Source organism: Hakea prostrata, chromosome 6, assembly GCF_041222555.1.
Source record: "Hakea prostrata isolate BN-2017 chromosome 6, UWA_Hpros_2, whole genome shotgun sequence".
In the NCBI taxonomy this organism is placed as follows: Eukaryota; Viridiplantae; Streptophyta; class Magnoliopsida; order Proteales; family Proteaceae; genus Hakea; species Hakea prostrata.
Genome location: NC_142605.1, coordinates 13180156 through 13206338, shown reverse-complemented (window position 1 = coordinate 13206338; position 26183 = coordinate 13180156).

Sequence of the window (26183 nt, the reverse complement as noted above, 5' to 3'; positions counted from 1 at the left end):
TGATCTCTTTGGATCTTCTTTATTGATCATGTTAGTAGTTAATTACTGTGTTTTCTTTCCATGATCCATAATCTATCAATTTCTAGTTGTTCTCTTCTACCATACTATGTGTTCTTCATGAAGCATGGTAGTTACATGTATGGTAGGTTTTATTTCCTTATTTAGATTTATGCTTCTAAGCCTTGTTCCTTGAAGATCTAAGTATGTTTTCATGATACCTTTACCTGAAGCAATGATCCATCCTCCTATTGTTCTTGTCTTTGATTTCTATTTCGAATTCATCAAGATCCATGGTTGATCTAATTATGGTAACTTTTTGTTTCCTAATTTGGATCTTGAAGTCTTGAATTGATTGGTGTTTTGAAGTCCCCTATATGTTAGAATACTACTGATGTAGTTTACCCCTTGATTAGTACCCTTTGAACCACCAAATTCGGATTTCATATCTTAAAACTGTTTTTTTTAGGCTATCGTCTCGCATTGGTCGATTGATTGGTCGATGGACCAATCGACCAATCCACTCGACCAATGAGTACAAGAACTCGGAATTGGTCGTGTTGGATGTTTTGGTATCTTTTCGTTAGGGATCTTTCCTAATATGTTGTATATACTTGTTTAGGACCTCCTTCTCAAGTTTGCCAAGATCTTACTTGATTTCTTAGGATTCCTTTGCGAGTTATAAAAGGTAAGGATGGTTATTTCCTTAATTACATAGATAGCATGAATCTAGTTTCTATATTTGAATATCATTGACATGTTTCCTAAATTAGATTCTTTCAATGATATACTACTGTTGCATAACTTTGATTACAGTAGCATTACTTATTCATATTAAATTGATTCATGTATGATTTACTTACCAATTGTATACAAGTGATTGTAATTATTGATTTCTTTCCATATATGAAGTTACCATATATGTGATGATATGAATTGATGCATGTGTATGCTTAAGTATGGTTTGGAAAGGAGAGGTGTCCTTTGACATTTCTGTCCTTGGACTACTACGGGAATATTATGGGATGTTTCCGGAGATGCCCTCGGACACCTTCCTAAACTATTGGGTGACATATCTAGGATTGTCTAGTAGTGTTTGGCTAGGATGTCCTGCTATGTCGGACCCTAATCGGAGGGGTATTGAGACCGAACGACCCGTGGTAGCAATGGGGATTCATGGGCGCTCAAGACCGGTAACCAACCCGTGAGAGGACAGGAATCACATTGTGGGGGCCATTTATTGGTAGGGTTGCATATGGTTAGACTTGGGCTCACGGGCGCTTAAGACCGGTAACCAACCCGTGAGAGGACGTGAGAGCTTCCCGTTACCATATGTGGATAACCAATAGGGTTGATGAGTCCGTAGTCGTGGACTATGAGGACTCTAGTGTGAAGGATACCGGAAAGGATCGCGAGGGGACGAGGAATGGACGTATCTGGATCTCGACTTGATGTAACTAAGTAGAAGACTTGCATTTGGCTAGGTTTACCCCGACATGCGCCAAGACTTATACCAAATGGTTGTGAGAGAGTGTGTTGACTTAACCCCCGCCATGGTTTGTCCCGAGGGATGAAGGACCCATTACCAATCGGCTGCTCAAGACCGGTGAAATGATCCGTGAGAGAATCCAAGATATCTTAAATGGTTGAGGATGTGAGTGGACTTTCCTAAAGAAGTACGGTGCTATGACTTAAAGCGTGTCTGCCAATAGAGACCAGCATACATAGAGTTAGTTTCATTCATTCATTGCTTGTTTCATGTCATATTGCATTTATGTTTGTTCGGAATCCCGCCATTTATGTTATTATGGATTTTTAACGCCTTACCGAGTTTCATTGAAACTCATTCCTTTATTGTACAATGTTTGTTAGACTATCCCGTGTACCGAGTACTATGACGGTCCCTATGAAGAAGCGCAAGGCGAAGAGACATATCTCCAGGAAGGTGATTGCGGTTACCACAATTACTCTGAAGATCCCGCGAGTGGTTATGCTCCGTACGATGCTTAGTCCGACCATTGAGTGGAAGCGTCCTTGTGCCATTTATGAGATTTACACTTATAAGGATGTTGTCTATAAAGTGGAGAACAATTTAGTTACCCAATGTACTTGCTACTGGGATTAGATTGTGTCTAGTTTATTCTTTAGAGCTACTTTTCCGCTGGTTGTAGAGTGGGATTTTTTCCTCACTTTACTTATTTGTTTGACACTGAAAAAAAATCAAAAATCAAAAATAATTATGATTCATTCTTTCTTTATTGGATCTATGGTTTATCTTCCGCACTTTTATTATGATTGTTCATGATTATGTTATTGTTTATGTGGGAGGTTGATCACTCGATACCTGATCTTCGGGCTGTGGATCACACTCTCGGGTATGCCAGATAGGGTACCGGCTGGGAGGACGTGACAATCTTAGTTGACCAAATGCAAGGTCATAATGGTAACATACTATATGAAGTCCAGATACTTCCCCTATGGCACCAACCAACTCGGTTCAGTATCCTTCGCAACCTAGGAGTGAGAATCCTCACGAACCGGCTACCTCTCGTTGGACTCCACCCTTAACCCTATGGTCATCCACATATTATTGGGGCGGATGCTCTCATGACTCCACGCGACACCCGGTCCGCTCCTTGGACGTCCATGAGCCCAACCCTAACATATGCAACCCTACCATTACATGACCAACAGTGGACCACTGAGTCTCCGCACGGACTGGTTACCGCTGTTGGATGAAACATAGTCACGTCACCATTGTCACGGGTCACTCGGCTTCAATTCCCCTGCCGAAAGGGTAATAGCATGTGGGGTACCTAGCCATGCAATTCTAGACTCCCTAAGTATGTCATCAAGTAATCATGATAGTGCTGAGACATCAGCAGCATGTGTCCCATTCCACAACCTTCGATATCCCAAGCCAAGATATCCCAATGGAATACCCCTTCCATCACAATCACACTACATCACTCTTTATCATATCATGAACAGTTGTGCAATATCATAAAAGATGAAGTACATCAAGGAACACCACAAACAACAAGTGTACAATAAGATTCACATGCTTTATACACTTACAGCAAGTTACATGATCAAAGAATAGTAAATAGAACAACAGAATCATCATGTATATGTAATTGCATATAAATAAGAATGCATGTCCTTACCTGTAATTTAGTAGAAGTCCTCTAACTTGCAATCCAAAAACTATTATAAGACTTTTATTTGAAACAGAGAACACCTAGGCATAGGGTTACAAGAATGTATAAGAGTCAAGAGTCAAAACAATTCAAAAATCAAACCTACACAGTTACTGGAAACCAGCCGGTTGCTTGTGGCGGTTGCTTAAGTTAAGCGACCTCCACAAGCGCCGTTAGAGCAGTTTCAACTCCGAAAATCAGACTTTTTATCATCCGATTTCAATCCGTTTTGGGATGATCTTAGTCTGAATTTCAAGCTTAATAGGTCTAGAACAAGGGGGTAACAAGAAACCCTAGAATTAACAAAGATTTATTACCCAAATCATTCCCCTTGATGGGATCCATCCATTAAACAAATGCGGGTCAAGACAGATTTGCTCATCCATTAAACAAATGCCAGATCACACTCTTAGTTTCTCTTTCAACTTGTGCTTTGAATGTTTTGAAAACTGAAAACACATCCGACTTCTTCTTGATAGGAAACACCCAACATCTTTTGGAATAATCATCAATGAAAGATACATAGTACCTTGCTCCTCCCATAGATGTAACCGGTGCTTGCCATACATCAGAGTGAACTAATTCCAAAATACTTTTACTCCTGGAATCAGATGCATTGAACTTCAATCTATGCTGCTTACTTGTAACACAGTGCTCACAAAAGGGTAATGAAACCTTCGTGAGACCCAGGAGTAATTTCTATTCTGCGAGAACCTTCAACCGTTGCTCTAGCATGTGGGCCAATTTTTGATGCCTCACTTTTGTCATCTCTTCCGCAGTACCGGTTGATGCAACTGATGCTTCTGCCTTCAGACTCGTTTCTCCCATTAGTTTGTACAAATTTGCAGCGCTTCTTTCAACCTTCATTACAACTAGCGCTCCTTTGACGATCCTCATCATTCCATTTTGGATGCGTGTCTTGCACCCAATTTCATCTAATTGTCCCAAAGACAATAGATTATTCTTTAAGCCCTTCACATGCCGCACATTTTGAATAGTGCGTACCATACCATTGTACCTCTTCAACTTGATGGTGCCAACTCCAGCAATCTCAAAGGCATGATTATTTCCCATTTACCCAGACCCTGTAGAGATAGGTTCATAAGTTAGAAACCAATCTCTGCGAGAGGTCATGTGCCATGTTGCTCCCGAATCCAAGATACAAGCATCAGTATGCTCCAATCTATCCTTGGCTGCCATTGCTTCGCTGTAAAGAATATCTCCTTCAGCAATGCACCCTTGAGATGTCTCTGCCTTATCTACAATTTGATGAGGTGAAGTGATTTTGGCTTCATACAATTTGATGAGGTGATCCCAAACCTCCTTAGCAGTTTTCTTCTCTTCTATGCCCGCTAAAAATATCATCAGATAATGCTAGATGCAAATTGGAAAGGGCCATCGCATCTATTCTGTTCCACTTTTCGTTATCTGTGAACTTCGCCGGCCGAACACTGATGGCTTCCAGGCAGTTATCTTTTATCAATAATGCCTTCATCTTCATTTTCCATAATGAGAATTTCGTGCCATCAAACTTGCCGATGTCGATCTTTACAACCATTGCTTCTATCATGAACTGTTGTTGGCTGCAGAATAACTCCCACTATTTCACGTGAAACTTGTCTTCTCAAAGTTATCTTCAATTGGTATATGGTTGAACCAAAATGCACCAGGAAAATTTCCACGAAAGACTGGAGGGACACAAGCAGTCCGTTTAAATACCAGACTCCTTAGACAAAATTTTCCTAGACATGCACTTAATCACCCAATACACCTTTATAGGATACTCGAAAAGAAACCACGTGAAATTGCGACTTCTGCAGCACCTCCATAGGATGAAAGACAATATTTTACTATTTTTCTGATGTGAAGGATCCACCTAAGTCGTAATCACAGAGCATACTATAAGTAAATACTCACACCCTAAACCAAACAAATAGACCCCTAAGGGATTTTTCTTTTCTGATGTGGAAGATTAGACTATGCTGCAACCACAGATCATACTTCAAAAAAACCTCGCTCTGATACCACTGTCGGGTTATGAAGAACCCACCGAATAGAACAATCAACAAATAAGAGAAAAGAAGAAGTGGGATATGGTTAAGGCCTACAAACACAACAATGACCGGGTCGGGTCAAGGTTAGGTAAAAGCTGGATTTTACACACACCCCTAGGCTGGAAGGCAGGAGTGGGATATGGTGAAGGCCTCACAAACTGACGCTCGGTGCGATCTACAAGACCGGGATGCCTAGGCTACCAAGGCCTCTGAACTCGTGCATTTTCTCTTTCCGCTTCTTCCAGGTTCTTTGCATTTTGAATCACCTGGGCGTAACTCTCAAGAGCGAGAAGGGTGAGGTACGTCTTTAAAGATGGCCGCAGTCCTTTGAAGAATTTCTTTGCCTTCGCATTATCAGGTTTCATCGAGTTAGGGGAAAAAAAGAATAACTCTTCAAATTTCTACTGGTAGTCTAGCACAGAAAGGGAACCTTGGGCCAATGCCATAAACTCAGACTCCATGGCATCTTTCATAGCCTCGGGAATATAATTCTTACAGAAGGCTTCCTTAAATATTTCCCAAGAGACAGCACCACCATGGAGGGTTTCAAGAATAGGGCGGGAAGAAGTCCACCACGCATCAGCTTCCTGCTGAAGCTTTTGCTCGGCGAAGAGCACTTTTTGAGCATCTGTACACTGCAAGTTCCGAAAGGCCTTTTCTAGTTCCCTCAGCCATCTGTTAGGGAACATAACGTCCTTTGATACACACCAGTAAAAGATGGCATCTGCAGTTTCAAGAAACTCTCCATCAGCCAGGTATGCGGGGTTCTTGTGAACCTCTCCACATACGGGGCCTCCAAGCCAGCACTGCCAGACCCACTAGCACGGTTCTCTTCTCTCAAATTCACAAAACCAGTATTCATCTGGTTGAACTGAGCTTGCTGCTGTTGCATCATGTTGGTCATGACATTTGCAATGTCCTTGAAGCTTCCAATGTTAGGGGCACTGGGGATGCCATTGGTAGTATGGCTGTCCTCCTGGGTCTGTTGGTCAGACCCTCCAGCAGGCGTCTCCTCATTTCCGGCACTACTTGAGCCGACAAGACGACTTCTCAGTAAAACCATTCTGCAAAAGAACATTGATCACATCGAGATGCGAAGATTCGTCAAAATACACTTGACCATATGATTAAAGTGCTCAAATCATACATAGATTCATCAATATAATAAGCAAATAATCAACCATGGGTCAAAATCCGAAAATTTCCTCAAAATTCTAATTTTTCTCACTTTCTATAGCCTTGGTCGACTGGCTGGTTGACTGTCAGTCGACCAAGCCATGACAGCAACAAAAAATCAGGCTTTTAACTTCATTTCTCCTTCATTTTTCATTTCTAACTCATTTTTCTTGTGGAGGGGCTCTGGAGAACGCATTAGCAAACACTTCTAAGTAGATTCCAAGTGGTTAGAGGCTTCCACATCATCAAAACATCAACCATTGCTCAACCAAGTAAGTAAATCACTATTCATCATCTTCTCAAGTAGTTTCTTTACTTAGATTTCTCAAAATACCATGTTAAACTTGTTGTTCTCAAATTGAAACATGTTAATGCATGCTTAGAAACAAAATCCCATACTTTACATGCAACAACAACGCTTAAACAACAAGCAAACACGAATTTTCATCTTGATCTCGCTAACGTAGCCGAAAGTTTCCAAAATTAGAAAAATTTCGATTTCTCCCAAACCGCTAGGAGTTTTAATACCAAATTCGATGCCACACATTCCAAATGATATGCTACACATTACCATGCAATTCGTTTCAACCAATTTCAACAATATCAAAAATCCCCAAATTTGACCTAAACTTCGAAATTCCTCTTTTCTAGCTTGCTGAATTTTCAACTTTAGGACGCAATTTCTACCGGTTTTCTTCGAACAAACACCACAATTATGCAATTCTAAGTATTGTGCATAAGGCAGTATACTCAAATTGAATTTCCCCCAAATTTGAAAATTTCCAAAAATTACGAAAATGCCCTTCATATCCAATTTTGGTTAATCTCCTAACATTGACTTGTTGATCTTTTCTACAGATATTTATACTCTACGGAGAGACGAGGATGAGGTGGTCGTGCTCAAGGTAGGGTAGTAGGTGCCAGGAGAGGTAGAGGTCAGGTGCCTTTGCTGCCACGAGCGGAGGTGGTTGATCGACACCGCTTCGTCACACCATTGGCCAAGTTCCTTTACGATGCATACTTTGGGCATTGTCACATAGAGTACGGGCGACAATTTCGGGCTGCAGAGTTGACTACTTTTCGGATCGGGGAGAGATTCGTTGTTTTGGGGTGGACACACCTACTTACAGAGGATTTGCCGGTGTACCCAGAGTTAATTCGGTTGTTTTACAGCAATTTGACTTCATTTGTGGAGGGACAAGCTGATCAGATGGAGTTAGTGATAGCAAGCCAGATCAGGGAGACTCAGATTAGATTTACTACTCGCACACTAGCAGAGATTCTCGGGGTTACTTATTGTCCACATGCATGTGTGTGGATATTAGTAGGGGAGGATTTCAGCAGACATATGCTTCCATACGAGTTGCATGAGATATGCATGACACTTTGGGATGATGATAGGTGTTACTATCCTAGAAACAGCGGTGAGATGATTGCATCGGCCGGATTGTAGGGAGGAACATCATACTGAGAGCGGGACATCATAATGTGGTTACGGTGATGGATGCCTTACTCATCTATCGGATCTATATGGGATTCGAGATCGATCTATCTTATATTATACAGAATGTTATGATCGAGGTTGTCATACATCCACGTGTCAGAAATCTTTTCTTTGGGATTCTATTGACACGCATCTCAGTTATTTTGGGATAGATCTGGATGGTGAGGATAGAGTTGTTGGAGGTGCGGGGCATTCCATTGGTATGAGGACCATTGGACTGATGCAGTTAGATCGAGTTGGCAGATCTCCCAGTCTAGGTGACGAGTCGGATTCCGAAGATGATGGTGAGGATATTCTAGCAGAGGATCAGGCTGGGGATGATATAGGTATGTAGGAGGTCGGTCCTGATGATCAAGGTGTTCCCACATCATAGTTTGAGACTGGGGGTCCATCACAGGCTGCACCAGAGGCACCGGATCTGTATGCTCAGATGCAGTCTATGACTTCCATGATGGAGAGGATGGGGGTTAGGCAGGAGCAGTTGTTCGAGAGTTTAGGAGCAGATACATCCCCTATGGCACCAACCAACTCGGTTCAGTATCCTTCGCAGCCTAGGAGAGAGAATCCTCATGGACTGGCTACCGCTGTTGAACTCCACTCCTTATGCCTATGGTCATCCACATATTATTGGGGCGGATGCTCTCATGATTCCTCACGACACCCAGTCCGATCCTTGGACATCCATGAGCCCTACCCTAACATATGCAACCCTACCATTTATATGACCAACAGTGGACCACAATGTCACATCACTGTCATCACGGGTCACTCGGTTTCAATCCCCCTACTGAAAGGGTAGTAGCATGTGGGGTACTTAACCATGCAAATCTAGACTCTACCTAAATAATGCCATCAAATAGTAAAGACAGTGCTGCAGACATTAGCAGGCATGTGTCCCATTCCACAGCTTTCTAATATCTCAAGCTAAGATATCCCAAAATAGATACCTCATCCATTAGAACCATATACCAACTACCATCAATACATAACATTCATAATCAACACGATATGTATATAAGTAAGACAAACAGCAGTAAAGTAATATGATTTCTGTCACATCCACCCAGCCGGTATCCTATCTGGCATACCCGGGATGTGATCCACAACCCGAAGATCCAGATCGAGCGGCCATGCCTCCCACATACACGATAACATAATCATGTACAATATAATCAATGTATAAAGTAAACAATAAATAGATCAAATGAATGAGAAAAGGGTAATTAATCAGAGTGCGGAAACATTAAGTATCAACTTCTAAGTGACAAGATCTCAAAGAGAAAGAGTGATCAGAAGTCACTCCTTCACAATACCGGAACAGTGGTAAATCAAGTAAAGTTACAACCAGTGTTATGAACAAATCTATAGGAACTAGAGAGAGAATATCCAAATGATTACAGTCATCCAGGGAAATGGGGCCTACACATAGGTTTCCTCTATCCTAATGATATCCTCTTCGTATGTGTGGATGAAGTAAACCCAACGTGGCCGCTCCCTCACTAATGTGGGGCTAACCCTGGTACGCACTATAATCCTCCTCGGTATAGCAATCCTGACTCTCCGCGTAGCCATCACCATAAGTGTAGTATGCGGGATCATAGCTCGGGTCATAGGACGTGCCATCAAGGTCTTCTGTACCTGTAGTATAATCTAACAAATTGCACAAAAGGAATGAGTTCAAAAGAACTCAGCAAGGCAAGTCGTTTCATAATCCACAGTTCATCCAACACAAGTCAAAATATGATGCAATATGATATGAGACAATGATGAAATATGATCCTAATCTTAAGTATGCTAGTCTCTAAGGTAGACATGCTTTAAGCCATAGCACCATACTTCTTTCGGTCGTCAGTCACTCCCCCTCAATCATAAGATATCTTGGGTCTGCCCGGGGAAGTTCGGTAAAGTCATCTCAAAAACCATGGTTGGGGAATTAGTCACCACTCTCTCACATCACCGTTTGGTAGAAGTATTGGCGCATGTCACAGTAAAGCCTATCCCAATGCAAGTCATCTACTCAGTCATATCATGTCAGATCTAGATACGTCCATTCCTCGCCCCCGACGACCCTTTCCGGTATCCTTCGCACTAGAGTCAGCGTAATCCCGGATTACAGACTCATCAACCCTATTGGTCATCCACATATAGTAAACGGGAAAGTCTCACGTCCTCTCACGGGTTGGTTACCGATCTTGGGCGCCCGTGAGCCCAAGTCTATCCATATGCAACCCTACCAATAAATGGCACATTTCTAGTATCCGTAATATAGTTCAAGTCCTCTCACGGAGTGGATACCGGTCTTGAGCGCCCTTCAACCATACTCTACCACGGGTCTTTCGGTCTCAATACCCTTCCGATTTGGGTCTGATACGACAAGGAAATATCCTAACCATACACCTAGACAATCCTATACATGTCATCCAATAACCCGGGAAAGTGTCGATGGACACCTTCGAGGAATATCCCATACTACTCCCTTCGATGTCCAAGGACAGAAGTGTCGAAAGGACACCTCCTAATCCCAAGTCATACGTAGTCAATCACAATCTCAATCTCATCATATTATACTGAATCAATGATTCATCATATAAACAAATACATATCGTAACATGATTGATCATACATGAATCATAAAGTAAAACTGAACATGATATTCTAAATGATATATACATTTTATTACAGATAAGAAAACACATAACAATCATGTATAGTAAAGGATTATTCCTTTACTATAATGTAAGCATGTTGATATAATTAACATACTTGAGTTAACGATTGTCCTTACCTTAATCAAGTTGTAAATAGATTCAATGATTACCAAGTATGGTCTTGATATGGAGAAAATATGATCGAACCGAGTTCATACTTGGTTTGATCCTCGACCCCAGTCGAGACAGAAGGAATCGACTCGCTCTTGAGCGAACCGGATCCGTAAGATGGCTTGTTGAGGAAGAAAACTTATTCAGCCAGAAGCACACCCTAATCCAACTTATGGATTAGGTTAATTACCCTAATGATGGCAGACTCAAATTGACGGTTCTTGCTAATCATTATCGAAGGGATAATCATCGCATAACCTGGAGGTTATCTCAGGAGTCCTCTACTAGTCCAAACTAGTAGACTTCTATCGCTCAATGGATCTAACTGTTAAGATCCAACGACTACCCAAAGAAGGCTCAAGTGCATCCAACGAAGGAGATTCGAAGGTACACTCTATATAAACCACATTGCCATACGAGGTGAGGGACGGAGATTCACATACACACTGGTAGATGTAAACTATCAGAAGCTTACGATCTAGATCACCTTTCCCAGTCTTTCATTCCTTAGCTCTGTGCTTCTAGCAAAGCCGTTTGTGATTAAGTTCATCAACTGACATAGCCTTCGGAGCTGGACTCCCGACCCCCGCGGTCGGGCCACGTCTGACGCTTTTGTTTTGCAGGTCATCACGAGGAGATCTAAGGGCTGAGCAGATTGGACGCATCATTTGGCGCCGTCTGTGGGAAAGACTTGTAAAGCCATGGTGACTAGATCGGCAGTAGCCGCAGCAGCCGCTGCACAGCGCGATTCCGGTGTTCAAATCCCTGGAGTGAATAATCCAGACGTTCCCATAAGTAGATGGTGGTCAGGGAGGACATAATCCTCCAGATACATTCCAAGATCAATTGAATCAGGTGAAGATTCAACTCTTGGAGGTGAGCCAAGCACTCCGCGTGCTCACCAGACGAGTGCTGTTACCACAAGAACCTGATCATCACGATTCAGGGAGACGTGCATTACCACGTGATCAAAGATTGGCTAAAGATCGGAATATCGGTCAGAACTTTTGTGAAGGTGACCGAGGACCTAGGAGAATTGATGATCAACCTAGGCGAGACGATCGGTTCGACAGACCGTAGGAAAGTACAACCGATTCAAATACAAGGTTGGATACGGGGGTTAGAACTCACTCACCAACAGTCAGAAGAACCGTTTGTGATGATCGAGCCATTCGCGATGAGCGGAATGTTCGTGATGGACGGGCCGTTTGTGATGATCGAATAGCTCGTGAAGATCGTGTTAATTGAGGTCGTGATCATATTGCTGAAGATCACCCGACCCAGATTGGTCAAGAATTGGCCAACATCAATCAGAAATTAGGGCAGTTGGCTAAGGGAAGGATAACTGAGGATATTTACTCAGTCATTCAAAAGACCCCCTTTGCCGAGCCAATTGCGGGATATCAGTTTCCCCATAACTTCCGTTTGCTTACCTTTTCTACATTCGATGGCTCCGGAGATCCAACGGCCCACATTGGCTATTACCAGTAGACCATGGCAGTTTCAGGTAATTCTGATGAAATTCTATGCAGGGTTTTTGGTTCATCTTTAACCGGAGCAGCACAAAAGTGGTTTTCGAACCTCCCATCTGGAAGGATCGTAAACTTTGATGAATTGGCGTGCAAATTCATAGGGCGATTCCAGAGTGGAATACAGGTCAAGAAAATGGAAGAAACCTTGTTTACTGTCAGACAAGGAAAAAGCGAATCGATCAGAGAGTTTCTGAAAAGATTCAACAAAGTAACGATGGAGATAGAAAATTTGGATGAGCAAGTAGCCAAAACTACTGTCACGCCCTCCCAGCCGGTACCCTATCTGGCATACCCGAGAGTGTGATCCACAGCCCGAAGATCAGGTATCGAGTGATCAACCTCCCACATAAGCAATAACATAATCATGAACAACCATAACAAGAGTGCGGAAGATAAATCATAGATTCAATAATGAAAGAATGAATCATAAACGAAACGGAATAATAGATATATAACCAGAGTGTCAACAGATAAGTAAAGTGAAGCAAAAATCCCACTTTACATCCAGCGGAAAAGTAGCTCGAAAGAATAAACTAGATAAAATCTAATCCCAGTAGCAAGTACATTGGGTAACTAAATTATTCTCCACTTTGTAGACGACATCCTTGTAGGTGTAGATCTCATAAATAGCACAAGGACGCTTCCACTCAATGGTCGGACTAAGCATTGTACGGAGCATAACCACCCGCGGAATCTTCGGGAGTAATTGTGGTAACCGCAATCACCTTCCCCGGAGATATGCCTCTTCGCCTTGCGCTTCCTCGTAGGAACCGTCATAGTATTCCGTACCTGCAGGATAGTCTAACAACATTGTACAATAAAGGAATGAGTTTCGAAGAAACTCAGTAAGGCAGTTAAAATCCATAATAACATAAATGGCAGAATTCCGGAACAAACATAAATGCAATATGATATGAGACAAACAATGAATGAATGATTCTAACTCTATGTATGCTGGTCTCTATTGGCAGACATGCTTTAAGTCATAGCACCGTACTTCTGTAGGAAAGTCTCAATCACTCATCATCAGTTGGTAATGGGTCCGGCATCCCTCGGGACAAACCTTGGCAGGGGGTTAAGTCAACACACTCTCTCACAACCATTTGGTATAAGTACTGGCGCATGTCGGGGTAATACCTAGCCAAATGCAAGTCTTCTACTTGGTTACATCAAGTCAGATCCAGATACTTCCATTCCTCGTCCCCCGACGATCCTTTCCGGTATCCTTCACACTAGAGTCCTCATAGTCCCCGACTACGGACTCACCAACCCTATTGATCATCCACATATGGTAAACGGGAAGCTCTCACGTCCTCTCACGGGTTGGTTACCGGTCTTAAGCGCCCGTGAGCCCAAGTCTAACCATATGCAACCCTACCAATAAATGGCCCCCACAATGTGATTCCTGTCCTCTCACGGGTTGGTTACCGGTCTTGAGCGCCCATGAATCCCCATTGCTACCACGGGTCGTTCGGGTCTCAATACCCCTCCGATTAGGGTCCGACATAACAGGACATCCTAGCCAAACACTACTAGACAATCCTATATATGTCATCCAACAGTTTAGGAAGGTGTCCAGAGGGCATCTCCGGAAACATCCCATAATATTCCCGTAGTAGTCCAAGGACAGAAATGTCAAAAGGACACCTCTCCTTCCCAAACCATACGTAAGCATACACATGCATCAATTCATATCATCACATATATGGTAACTCCATATATGGAAAGAAATCAATATTTACAAACATTTGTATAACATTGGTAAGTAAATCATACATGAATCAATTCAATATGAATAAGTAATGCTACTGTAATCAAAGTTATGCAACAGTAGTATATCATTGTAAGAATCTAATTTAGGAAACATATTAATGATATTCAAATATAGAAACTAGATTCATGCTATCTATGTAATTAAGGAAATAACCATCCTTACCTTTTATAACTCGCAAAGAATCCTAAGAAATCAAGTAAGATCTTGGCAAACTTGAGAAGAAGGTCCTAAACAAGTATATACACATATCAGGAAAGATCCCTAACAGAAAATATAGCAAAGCATCCGAAACAGACCAATTCTGGAGTTGCTGAACTCATTGGTCGAGTGGATTGGTCGAGTGGTCCAGTCGACCAATCAGTCGACCAATGCAGACAATAGCTTAGAAAATCAGAGTTTTGAGATATGAAATCCGAATTTGATGGTTCAAGAGGGTACTAATCAAGGGGTAGACTACATCAGTAGTATTCTAGCATATAGGGGACCTCAAAACACTAATCAAATCAAGGTATCAAGACCCAAATTAGGAAACAAAAAGTTACCATAAATAAATCAAACATGGATCTTGATGAAGTTTGAAATAGAAAACAAGGACAAGAACAATAGGAAGATGGATCATTGCTTTCGGTAATGAAAACATGAAAACATGCATAGGTCTTCATGGTATAAGGCTTAGAAGCATAAATCTAAATAAGGAAATAAAACCTACCATATATGTACTATCAAGCATCATGAAGAACACATAGCAAGGTAGAAGAGAACAACTAGAATTCTATGGATTATGGATCAAAGAAAGAAAACACAACCATTAACCACTAACATGATCAATGAAAGAAGATCCAAAGAGATCAGAATTCAGATTAGGAAATTAACAGAGATTAAATCATGGTTTGATCATGAATCCTTCAAAAGCTTGCAATGATCATGGTTAAGATCATTGTTCTAGCCTTTAATCCTTAGGATGATCATGAGAACATGTTCAGAGATGTTTGCAACAGAGGATGCAGCATCTCTTCTACTGTCTCAACTCAAAAAGGAAAGAAAACAAAGATGTAGGAGAAGAAGAGAGAGTAGACATACCTTTTGATGCAAAAAGAAGAGTTCCGACGAAGATCCGCCAAGAAAACTCCAAGGATGCAAGAGAGATGACTTGCAGAGGTCTTTGGTCTGCTCCAGAGGGTTTGGAGGCAGCAAATACGAAGTGGACTCGAGGTTAGGCTTAAATAGAGCAAGAATCAACCTAATTGCCAAAGACAGCACCCATTGGTCGAGTGGATTGGTCGACTGGCCCAGTCGACCAATCAGTCGACCAATGCAGACAGCAAGGCCAAAACAGGGAATTGAAGGCCCAGATCAAATCCAAACCTAAAGGGGTTTTGCACACAAGTCAAGTGACTTACCTAGTAGGTAGAAATGCCTTCAAACCAAGATAGAGATCACTCCAAGTCCATCAACTAATTAGATCTTCATCAGGATTCTGTTTCCATAAATAGCACCTCATCATCAACCTTCATGGATTCAAAGCCAGACACCAAGTCCTCTCATCTGGGATGGCCCAAAGCTGACTTCTTACTTTACTTCGGGTCATCGGACCTACAAATAACAAGGTTTCCGGGTCAAGGTTAGGGCTGGGTTTCACATTCTCCCCCCTTAAAGAAATTTCGTCCCCGAAATTGAAAGCGTACTGTGCTTCCAAAGAGGTAAGGAAACTTCTCCTTCATGTCTTCTTCCTTCTCCCAAGAAGCTTCTTCAGGGGTATGGTTCTTCCACCGAATCTTCACCAAAGGAATGGCGCGATTCCGCAGCTGCTTGTCCTTCCTATCCAGGATTTCGGCCGGTTCTTCATCATAGGTCAAATCAGCACTAAGTCCTTCAGTGCTTGCTGCAAAATGTGTTCGGATTCTCTATGTATTTTCGGAGCATCGAAATATGGAACACATTGTGCACACCAGCAAGAGGCGGAGGTAATGCTAATCGATACGCAACGGGTCCAACCTTTTCCAAAATCTCGAAAGGTCCAATGTAACGAGGGCTAAGCTTTCCCTTAACATTGAATCTCATCACACCCTTCATTGGTGAGACCTTCGGAAAGACTTTCTCTCCAACTTGAAATTCCAAATCGGTCCTTCTCTTATCAAGATAAGATTCTCGTCTCGATCGCGCAGACTTAATCCTTTCTCTTATCATATCTACCATAGCACTTGTAGCTTCAATCATCTCGAGACCTAAGACTTTTCTTTCACCTGTCTCGATCCAAGACAAAGGTGTCCTACAAGTACTACCATACAAAGCCTTGAATGGAGCCATGCCTATTGTTGCTTGATAACCGTTGTTATAGGCAAACTCAACCAAAGCTAGGTGTTCATCCCAATTTCCACCCATATCCACCACACAAGAGATCGAGCATGTCTTCCAATGTCCTGAATTGTCCGCTCGGATTGTCCATCGACCGTGGATGATGAGCTGTACTCAAGTTCAATTGGGTTCCCAAGGCCTTCGCAAACTATTCCAAAACCTTGAGGTGAACCTAGGATCACGATCCGAGACAATACTCAATGGCACACCATGCAGACGAACCACATTATCCACATAAAGCCAGGCTAGCTTATCCAGAGTATGAGTGATCTTCATAGGAATGAAATGGGCTGATTTGGTCAACCTATCAACAATCACCCACACAAAGTGTCATTGCCTTTACTTGTCCGAGGCAAGCTAGTCACAAAGTCCATGGAAATATCTTCCCACTTCCAACTAGGAATAGGAAGGGGTTGAAGTAATCCAGATGGAGGTTGTCGAACGGCTTTCACACGTTGGCAAGTCTCACACTTGGCAACAAAATCGTCAACATCCGCCTTTAGACCAATCCACCAAAAATGTTCCTTCAAGTCCTTGTACATCTTGGTGCTTCCCGGGTGTACAAGAGTAAAGACTGACTGGTGTGCTTCCTTCAATATTTCATTCTTAACTTCATCGTTTGCAGTGCACACACAGTCTTCCTCTAAACAACAAAGCACCATCCATGGATATACCAAAGTCGGGGTCCGACTCAGATTCGAAGAAATCTTCTCAACTTTGGTCAAAAACTCCCCGATCGTAACTCTGCAGAGCAACAATCTTATCTCTAAGACCAGATCTTGCCGTCATGGCGTAAAGAATAAAATCAGAATTCTCGAGAACGATTTCCAAATCAAAACTCTCAATAGAAGACCACAATGGTAAACTCAAAGCATTCAAATCCAAAGTCTTCTTCCGGTTCTTCCTACTAAGAGCATCAGCAACAACATTTGCTTTCCCAGGATGATACTGAATATCACAATCATAATCGGAGACGAGTTCCAACCATCTCCTTTGTCTCATGTTCAACTCCTTTTGGGTAAAGAAGTACTTCAAACTCTTATGATCCGTGAAAATGGCAATCTTCTCACCGTAAAGATAATGTCTCCAAATCTTCAAAGCAAAGACAACGGCGGCAAGTTCTAGATCGTGAGTGGGGTAATTCCGCTCATAATCCTTCAATTGCCGAGAAGCATAGGCTACGACCTTGCCATGTTGCATCAAGACACAACCCAAACCAATCTTTGACGCATCGGTATAAACTGTCATACCACCGGAACTATCGGTATAGTCAAAACCGGGGCACTTGTCAATCTATCCTTCAACTCTTGGAAATTCTTCTCACAAGGCGTCGGACCAAACAAACTTCTCTTCTTTCCTGGTCAACTTAGTCATAGGAGCAGCCAACCGAGAAAAGTTCTCAATAAACCTTCGGTAGTAACCCGCCAATCCAAGAAAACTTCTTATTTCCGTTATCGACTTCGGTCTCTCCCAATCAGCCACAACTTGGACCTTTTCAGATCGACACGAATACCTTCGGCTGAAACTACATGACCAAGGAAAACTACTCTCTTAAGCCAGAAATCACACTTGCTAAACTTAGCAAACAACTTCTTTTCTCGCAACCTTTGCAAAGTGAAATTTAGATGCCTCGCATGCTCTTCTTCGCTCTTCGAATAGATCAAGATGTCATCAATGAAAACAATCACAAACTTATCAAGCACATCATGAAATACTCGGTTCATGAGGTCCATGAACACCGCAGAGCATTGGTCAATCCGAAAGGCATGACTCTAAACTCGTAGTGACCATACCGCGTTCGGAAAGTCTGTCTTGAAGATATCACTAGACTTCACTTTCAATTGGTGATATCCGGACCTTAAGTCAATCTTTGAGAACACAACTGCACCCTTCAACTGATCGAAGAGATCATCGATTCTGGGCAGCGGATATCTATTCTTGATAGTCAACTTATTCAACTCACGGTAGTCAATGCACAAGCGCATACTACCGTCTTTCTTCTTGACGAACAAGACCGGAGCTCCCCAAGGTGACACACTAGGCTGTACAAAACCTCTATCAATGAGCTCATTCAACTGATTTTGCAACTCTTTCAACTCAAAGAGGAGCCATCCTATACGGAGCTTTAGATACGGGAGCGGCACCAGGGACGAGATCAATAGAGAATTCGACATCTCTCGTCCGGGAGGCACTCCCGATAGATCATCAGGGAAGACATCAACAAAGTCGCAGACAACTCGACTTCATCGACTCTTTTCTCCACTATACCCTTGCCTTCAGATGAAGCATCATCCACTAGGGCATAGACTTGCATCAGTGCAGCAACAGACCTTCTTACAAACCCTTCTCTTTTCACCTTGAAATTCAAAGACCGGACTTCCACATATATGGAACTGAATCTTCTTTGAGGAACAAAGGAACACAGCTTTGTGGGCTGTCAACCAGTCAATTCCCAAAATAACATCGAAGTCCTTCATGTCAAGAATCACAAAATTGGCTTCCAAGTTCTTTTCACCAATCAACACAGGACATCTAGATAACCCCTTATCTAGTTTCACAACAGACCAAGTAGGTGTACTAATCAATAAACAACTAGACAACTTCTCAGGGATTAGGTTAGTCTTCTTGATGAATGCAGATGACATGAACGAATGAGATGCACCCGTATCAAATAAGACAAATGCAGAAATAGAAGCGACTAACAATGTACCCGTAATCACATCATGGCTTGGATCCCGCTCAAGATCGGGAAATACTGAAAACTCTACCAGAGGGAGGAGCAGGAGCACTCTTCACCACCGGGGCAGGCTGCTGGGGCAGGCCGCTTCGGACAGCACGAGCAAAATGACCAGCTTGCTTGCAGAGAAGCAAACAGGATTGCTGGATCCAACAGGGGTGGCTGCAACAGAGGACTTCGAACAAAAGGCCTTGCACTCGCACTTGCACTTGCACTTGCATTTGCTGGTGATCGGTTTCCGCCATACCGTTTAAACCGGCCGGGCTGCTGAAAACCCGTGTTCCGACCTACACTCTTAGCCCGAAAGGTAGGAGTGGGGTAGGGTGTAGGTCTCACATAACGACGGTCATTGCGATCCACCAAACCAGAATTCCTTGATCGCCAAGGCTTTTGCACACGAGCACTTTCCTTCTCTCGTTTCTTCCAACTTCTTCGAGTTCTGCACCACTTGAGCATAGCTCACAATAGGCTGGACCGTGAGGTAAGCTTTAATGGCAGGGCGCAGTCCTTTGAAGAACTTCTTTGCTTTGGCGAGGTCTTCCTTCAAAGAATCGGAGCAAAGAAATGAAGCTCCTCGAACTTCGTTGGTACTCCAACACAGACAAAGTTCCTTGAGTCGAATCATAAACTCCGCTTCCTTTGCATCCTTCACCGCCTCGGGAAAGTAGTTCATACAAAAAGCCTCTTTGAATAACTCCCAAGTTACAACTCCCGCATGCAAACCTTCCAAAACAGACGAGTGGAGATCCACCATGCATCGGCTTCTTGTTGCAACTTCGCTCAAAGCAAACAAAATCTTCCGAGCTTCCGAGCATTGCAGATGCCGGAAAGCCTTCTCCAACTCACGAAGCCACTTGTTAGGAAACAAGGGGTCCTTGGTAACTCCAAGAAAAGTGGGTACTTGCATCTTCGTAAAACTCTCCATCAAAGTAGTATGAGGAGTTCCAGCTAAACCTCCCGCATTCAGATCTGCGGCATGAGGATTCACATTAGCACCAGCCCGGGTCTCATTATGCGGAGTCATGAAACCCACCAACATCCGGTTGAACCGAGCCGCTTGCCGCTGCATCATATTGCCCATGATATTGGCAATATCTCCGAAACTTCCAACATTCGGGGCACCAGGGATCTCATGAGTACCCCGATCAGCATTTGGTATCTCACCACCTCCATGAGGTACTTCACCACCTCCCCGAGGTACTTCACCACCACCATGACCACCGGATTCACCACGCCCACTTCTCGAGTAACCATTCTCGCAAAAACCGAGAACATCAAAATACCGAATTTCGAAGATTCAACATAAACCACAAGTCCAAATGATTTGAAAACTTAAATCATGATCAAATATATCCATATAGTCATCAAACAATATTCCATAAGGCAAAAATCACATTTTCCAAAAATTCAACAGCAAATGAGGTCACTGTGACCATTGGTCGAGTGGTTGGTCGAGTGACCCAGTCGACCAATCGTCGACCAATGAAGACAGAATACGAAAATTCGCATTATAAGCCTCATTTCCACATTCCAACCTCATTCTAACTTCTTCCAAAGGTGAGAGAGCTCTAGGGAAAATATCCAAGTGTTCCCACAAGTGTTCTTGAGGTGATTTAGTGCTTCAACAACAACACCACAACACACCATCTTCAAAAACAAGGTAAATCTCTCATTCTTTCTTCCATTTTCATCTTCTCATGCTTGCATTTCAATAAAACCATGCTTTACTTGTATCCAATGCTAGAAATCATGCTTAGGAATGCTTAGAAACATATTCCCTAGGTTTTAAACACAATGACATGCATAGACAACAAGTTTTAACACATTTGGTGCTCATCTCGCAAAGTTTTATACCGAAATCGATATCTTTAGAAAAATTTCGTTTTCTCTCAAACCGCTTGAAATTTTCGCACGAGATCAAATGCTACATGCTCAAGATGACATTGTAGATAGGTCCATACAATTTGATTTAACCAATTTCAACTTTTCAAAAATCCAATTTTGACCTAAATTGCAAAATCCCCAAATTTCTTCTTGCTGAATTTTTCGCTTTAATCCAAGTTTTCGATCGATTTTCATCAAAACAACTTCATAGGCATGAAATTCCAAGTATTGTGCACATGCTAGTATGTTCAAATCAAATTTCCCCCAAATTTGAAATTTTCCAAAAAATTACGAAAATACCCTTTTGGCTAAAATCTTGAAATAGCACTAATTGGAAATGTCTCTTGTCTCTTTCACAGATACATCATGCAGAGGGGAGGACGAGGAGGAGGTAGAGGTAGAGGTCGCATCGTAGGTGCTCTCAGGGGCAGGGGTCAGGTTCCTTTCGAGCCCAGAGAGGAGGTTAGGAGACCGGACCTATTTGACACACCTCAAAGCCGAGTTTCGTACGAGGCCTACTTCAGCTATTGTAACATCGAGATGGGGCGTCTACTTCACTTACGCCAGCTCGGAGCCTTCGAGATCCGGCAGAGGTTCGACACTTTACAAATGGACTCACCTCTTCACCGAGGATTTGCCGGTATACCCGGAGCTAGTGAGGTTGTTCTTCAAAGCAACCTTACTTACACAGAGGAGGCTCGGGGCCGGGGACATCCACTCGCACTTGTCCTCGGGAGCAGTGGTCCATCGGACACGTATTCGTTTCTCCACCCGGACATCGGCTGAGATCCCGCAGTCCCTTACTACCCACATCGGTGTGTGTGGATACCCGCCGGAGCAGCACCCGGACAGCCATCCGATGCCGTACGAGCTTCGCGAGATATGCTCTACGCTATGGGATAGCCGCCGATGTTTCACACCGTGGACTAGCGGACGGATGACGGGTTCTGCACGTATTATCGGTCGCATAGTCGGCCGAAACATCATGCCGAAAGCCGGACATCACCATCGGGTCACGTTGATGGAGGCCTTGGTCATTTACCGCATCTACATGGGCTTCGAGATCGATCTTTCCTACATCATTCAGCAGGTCATGCCGGACTTAGTTCTCGCGGCCTAGCATGCGGAACCTTTGCTATGGGAGGCTTCGACTTTGATCTTCGGGCATTTCGGGGTGAGTTTCGAGGATACTCCGATGGACACTAGATCACGGGGATACCCCATTGGGACTCGGACCATTCGACGATGAGACTACATCGGTTAGCGAGATCTCCCGGTCCAGAGGGTGAGGATGATGATGAATCGGAGGATGAGGATGAGGGATCGGAGGATGGAGGAGAGGATATCGGTCCCGATAGTGATGATCAGGCCGGAGATGATACAGATATGCGCGAGGCTGAGCTCGTGCATCACGAAGTTTCCTTCATCACATTTCGAGGCAGGTGGCCCTTCACATGCGATTCCGGAGACTTCAGATCTTGGTGCACAGATGAGATCGATGACTTCCATGCTAGAGAGGATGGAGGTCGGACAGAGCAGATGTACGAGAGGATGGAGTCTCGACAGACAGGATAGAGCATCGGGTGACTCAGCTAGCGAGGAGTTCGGAGCATATAGAGATCGAGTAGATCACCTAGATAGACCGTACCTTAGGATTTTCCATTTATGCTTTTCAGATGTAATCATTGTAAAAACTTTTGAAATTAATGAAGTTCATTTTGTTTCTCTTTAATTATTGTATGTTATGCACTTTTCTTTTCCTTGCATTAGTGTCATTTGTTCAAGTATAATTATGGTATGTTATTCGAAATGTTCGTTATGCCTCAAAGTTCAAGTTTCTAATTCAGGTGTTCTATTATTCACCTCTAAGAGTAGAAGAGTCACTTCGGATCAATGACTCAGGAATGTTCAGTTGTTGCCTTTTGTGGTTAGGATCTCCTCGAACCTTGGGCTCGATACCAATCATCACGCCCTCCCAGCCGGTACCCTATCCGGCATACCCGAGAGTGTGATCCACAGCCCCAAGATCAGGTATCGAGTGATCAACCTCCCACATAAGCAATAACATAATCATGAACAACCATAACAAGAGTGCGGAAGATAAATCATAGATTCAATAATGAAAGAATGAATCATACGAAACGAAACGGAATAATAGATATATAACCGTAGTGTCAACAGATAAGTAAAGTGAAGCAAAAATCCCACTTTACATCCAAAGGGAAAAGTAGCTCGAAAGAATAAACTAGATAAAATCTAATCCAGTAGCAAGTACATTGGGTAACTAAATTATTCTCCACTTTGTAGACGACATCCTTGTAGGTGTAGATCTCATAAATAGCACAAGGACGCTTCCACTCAATGGTCGGACTAAGCATTGTACGGAGCATAACCACCCGCGGAATCTTCGTAGAGTAATTGTGGTAACCGCAATCACCTTCCCCGGAGATATGCCTCTTCGCCTTGCGCTTCCTCGTAGGAACCGTCATAGTATTCCGTACTGCAGGATAGTCTAACAACATTGTACAATAAAGGAATGAGTTTCGAAGAAACTCAAGAAAGGCGCTTAAAATCCATAATAACATAAATGGCAGAATTCCGTAACAAACATAAATGCAATATGATATGAGACAAACAATGAATGAATGATTCTAACTCTATGTATGCTGGTCTCTATTGGCGGACATGCTTTAAGTCATAGCACCGTACTTCGTAGGAAAGTCTCAATCACTCATCATCAGTTGGTAATGGGTCCGGCATCCCTCGGGACAAACCTTGGCAGGGGGTTAAGTCAACACACTCTCTCACAACCATTTGGTATAAGTACTGGCGCATGTCAGGGTAATACCTAGCCAAATGCAAGTCTTCTACTTGGTTACATCAAGTCGATCCAGATACTTCCATTCCTCGTCCCCGACGATCCTTTCCGGTATCCTTCACACTAGAGTCCTCATAGTCCCTGACTACGGACTCACCAACCCTATTGATCATCCACATATGGTAAACGGGAAGCTCTCACGTCCTCTCACGGGTTGGTTACCGGTCTTAAGCGCCCGTGAGCCCAAGTCTAACCATATGCAACCCTACCAATAAATGGCCCCCACAATGTGATTCCTGTCCTCTCACGGGTTGGTTACCGGTCTTGAGCGCCCATGAATCCCCATTGCTACCACGGGTCGTTCGGTCTCAATACCCCTCCGATTAGGGTCTGACATAACAGGACATCCTAGCCAAACACTACTAGACAATCCTATATATGTCATCCAACAGTTTAGGAAGGTGTCCAGAGGGCATCTCCGGAAACATCCCATAATATTCCCGTAGTAGTCCAAGGACAGAAATGTCAAAAGGACACCTCTCCTTCCCAAACCATACGTAAGCATACACATGCATCAATTCATATCATCACATATATGGTAACTCCATATATGGAAAGAAATCAATATTTACAAACATTTGTATAACATTGGTAAGTAAATCATACATGAATCAATTCAATATGAATAAGTAATGCTACTGTAATCAAAGTTATGCAACAGTAGTATATCATTGTAAGAATCTAATTTAGGAAACATATTAATGATATTCAAATATAGAAACTAGATTCATGCTATCTATGTAATTAAGGAAATAACCATCCTTACCTTTTATAACTCGCAAAGAATCCTAAGAAATCAAGTAAGATCTTGGCAAACTTGAGAAGAAGGTCCTAAACAAGTATATACACATATCAGGAAAGATCCCTAACAGAAAATATAGCAAAGCATCCGAAACAGACCAATTCTGGAGTTGCTGAACTCATTGGTCGAGTGGATTGGTCGAGTGGTCCATCGACCAATCAGTCGACCAATGCAGATGATAGCTTAGAAAATCAGAGTTTTGAGATATGAAATCCGAATTTGATGGTTCAAGAGGGTACTAATCAAGGGGTAGACTACATCAGTAGTATTCTAGCATATAGGGGACCTCAAAACACTAATCAAATCAAGGTATCAAGACCCAAATTAGGAAACAAAAAGTTACCATAAATAAATCAAACATGGATCTTGATGAAGTTTGAAATAGAAAACAAGGACAAGAACAATAGGAAGATGGATCATTGCTTTCGGTAATGAAAACATGAAAACATGCATAGGTCTTCATGGTATAAGGCTTAGAAGCATAAATCTAAATAAGGAAATAAAACCTACCATATATGTACTATCAAGCATCATGAAGAACACATAGCAAGGTAGAAGAGAACAACTAGAATTCTATGGATTATGGATCAAAGAAAGAAAACACAACCATTAACCACTAACATGATCAATGAAAGAAGATCCAAAGAGATCGGAATTCAGATTAGGAAATTAACAGAGATTAAATCATGGTTTGATCATGAATCCTTCAAAAGCTTGCAATGATCATGGTTAAGATCATTGTTCTAGCCTTTAATCCTTAGGATGATCATGAGAACATGTTCAGAGATGTTTGCAACAGAGGATGCAGCATCTCTTCTACTGTCTCAACTCAAAAAGGAAAGAAAACAAAGATGTAGGAGAAGAAGAGAGAGTAGACATACCTTTTGATGCAAAAAGAAGAGTTCCGACGAAGATCCGCCAAGAAAACTCCAAGAATGCAAGAGAGATGACTTGCAGAGGTCTTTGGTTCGTTCCAGAGGGTTTGGAGGCAGCAAATACGAAGTGGACTCGAGGTTAGGCTTAAATAGAGCAAGAATCAACCTAATTGCCAAAGACAAGCACCCATTGGTCGAGTGGATTGGTCGATCTGCCCCATCGACCAATCGGTCGACCAATGCAGACAGCAAGGCCAAAACAGGGAATTGAAGGCCCAGATCAAATCCAAACCTAAAGGGGTTTTGCACACAAGTCAAGTGACTTACCTAGTAGGTAGAAATGCCTTCAAACCAAGATAGAGATCACTCCAAGTCCATCAACTAATTAGATCTTCATCAGGATTCTGTTTCCATAAATAGCACCTCATCATCAACCTTCATGGATTCAAAGCCAGACACCAAGTCCTCTACTGGGATGGCCCAAAGCTGACTTCTTACTTTACTTCGGGTCATCGGACCTACAAATAACAAGGTTTCCGGGTCAAGGTTAGGGCTGGGTTTCACAACTACTCTATTCAGTGGACTCACTAACCGAA